Raw genomic sequence first — 2,682 nt, 5'->3', positions numbered from 1 at the left:
GCTTTTAATTCCAGGAGACAAGAACCTTTGGGATTGCTTATTATTAGTGCTTTATGAGTGATGTTTGCTCTTATTGAAACTGATTAGGAATGTTCTTTGAATGGTAGCTTCCAAATGAGAATGGCAAACACAGTGGTGGCCGACTAAGTTAGGTCTTGTCTCCCTTCCCACGGCCTTGCATCTCGATATAGTATTTAGTTTCACATACAGCTAATATCTGTGTAGTTCATGTGTAGTACATGTTTAAACCTCACTTTGTAATTGCCTACTTCCCGTTTCAGACGCGCTGTCCCCAATTAATCCAAGGAGGAATGATAGTAAGTCAGAGGAAAAAAGGGCTTGCAAAAGCCAGCGCCTACACAAAACACTCGGAGATTATTCTTAAACTTATTTTTAGTTCTTTAGTTGGCTTATTAGGCCACCGCACTGTGAAGCAGCCACTTGCAAAACTGTGAGACCCCGAGGATCTGCCAGGATCTTAAGGTGTTATCTTAAGGCGGTACTGTCCTCTAGAACAAAACTTTCTTTTGCAACATGCTTTGTCAATTAAAAATTATTCTTGTTGACTTCTAGTTTCTTTTGTTCCAAATATGAACGTTGCATTCCTTTCATTATTCCCCATGTGTTGAATCTTTCAGACATCTTGGCTTTCTAGTTCCTGGGCTCTGACCTTCTCTATCTTGGTCATGTCTTCCATTCTCTGCTTTTCTCTAGTTCTGTGTGACCAAGCTTGGTTCTGATCATCTACATTGGCAACCACATATCAAGTCAAGAAACCCCTCAGGGACTTTTTGAATTGGTGTTACGTCTCTCTTACTCATGCGAATGTTTCCATATATTCTGGTGGGGTTTTACCTTGTTCTTTTAATCACTTCATGTATTTGCTTGTGACTTTGAGTCCAGATTCTGCTAGGTGTCATATTAGGGCTTCCTCATAACTTTGGCCTCTACACATTTCTTAGGCACAGCCATTTTATCTTCATCATAGTAGAGAAAGCTTGGAACAGACAAGACTGAAAACTGGTATCTGTGGCCTTTTATTTATATTACATTTGCATTTCTAAACACTCATCTAAGATAGTCTGCTTGTCATCAGGACAGTCATACCTTATTCGGCTTTTCTTATCCTATCTATCACCTGCCAGTCTAACTACTCATTTCATTTACCACCTGATTTCTTTATATAGTGAGGGCCCAAACCCTGGGATTTGGGTAAGAAGGATTCACAGATCAACAGATCAACTAAATGCAGTGAGGTCTACAGTTGAGAGCAGAACAGAGCAGAGTGAGAGTGTGAGAGTGAGCGAGAGAAAGACAGAGACAGACACAGACACAGAGAGAAGGACCGAGACATAGAGAAAGATAGAGACATGGAGAAAGACGACAGAGACAGAGAGAGGGACAGAGACAGACAGACTCAGAGAGAAACAGAGAAAGGTAGAAAGAGAGACAGAGAAAAGAGACAGAAAGACAAATATTCTGGAAGGGAAGGAGCCCTTGACTACTTGGAATTGCCAGTCTAGCATCTCAGCTGTGGTTAGATATACGGATAAGGTGAATGTATGTAAATTAGGGCATGCCTGTACAACAGGTATTCAGAGAAGGCTAACCTATGTGAAGAAAGCAGGACTTACTTGTTTGGCTTTCTTCTAGGAGGATAATCTTCCCTCAGAGCAGCATGCAAACTGAACACATATCATGTCTACTCATTGTTAGGCAACATGTTGCTATAGTCACTCCAAATTATAACTGAGTAATTAGAGTGTCTCATTAAACACACGAAGAGTCAAAACTCTAAGTCTGGCTTAGCATTTCATCTTCCCTGCCCAGATACTTTACACTGAAAAGCTACAGTGGGAAGGCCGAAAGAAGGTCTCTCTTGTTCATCTCCTCCTCCATTTGTTGGCTGCCTTTTGGGTGAAGCCGTTTTTGTAGCTGGGAGAGGTCAGGAAGCAGACTGCTCCAACTTGACGGGGTGATGACATTGTCCTTTCGGAGCCTAATTTTCAGATGATTAAAGCTGGAGTCCCAGCTGGCATTGTTCCACGTGTGTGGAAAAGGAATAAAGCTCACTCTTTCCCCTCTGAGCTGTTTAGAGATGCCCATAGCAGGAGATTGAGCTTCCATTCTCTTGGCCTCTATCTGACTTGTCTCTGTAAAGGATGATAGCTCAAGACTGTTGTCAGATTTTCAGATCTTAGCAGAATACTCTTGTCCTAGCTTGCTTTCTGTTTCTGTGATAAACACCATGAACCACAAGCAACTTACACATCCTGATTACAGTCCATCCTTGAGGGTAGCCAGGGCAAGAACTCAAGGCAGGTAGCTGGAGACAGGAACTGAAGCAGAAACCCTTGAGTGACACTGCTTACTGCCTTTGTCCCCAAGGCTTGCTCCACCTACTTTCTGATACAACTCAGGACCACTTGCCCATGGGCTCAGTCCTCTCATATCAATTATTAATTTTAAAAAACGCCCCCCACACATGCCCACAGGCCAGTTTGATGGAGGCATTTTTCTCACCTGAGGTATCCTATTTCCAGATGACTCTAGCCTGTGTCAAGTTGACAAAAACAAAAACAAAAACAAAACAAAACTAATCAACACAACCCCCATTTGCTTTCTGCTGAGATTCCCTGACACTCCCACACTCCCTCACTCCCTCCCCTCTCCCTCCCTTCC

The sequence above is a fragment of the Peromyscus californicus genome, unplaced genomic scaffold, assembly GCF_007827085.1.
Source record: "Peromyscus californicus insignis strain IS unplaced genomic scaffold, ASM782708v3 Scaffold_10__1_contigs__length_136768540, whole genome shotgun sequence".
Classification (NCBI taxonomy): domain Eukaryota; kingdom Metazoa; phylum Chordata; class Mammalia; order Rodentia; family Cricetidae; genus Peromyscus; species Peromyscus californicus.
This window is presented reverse-complemented; position numbering follows the sequence as displayed.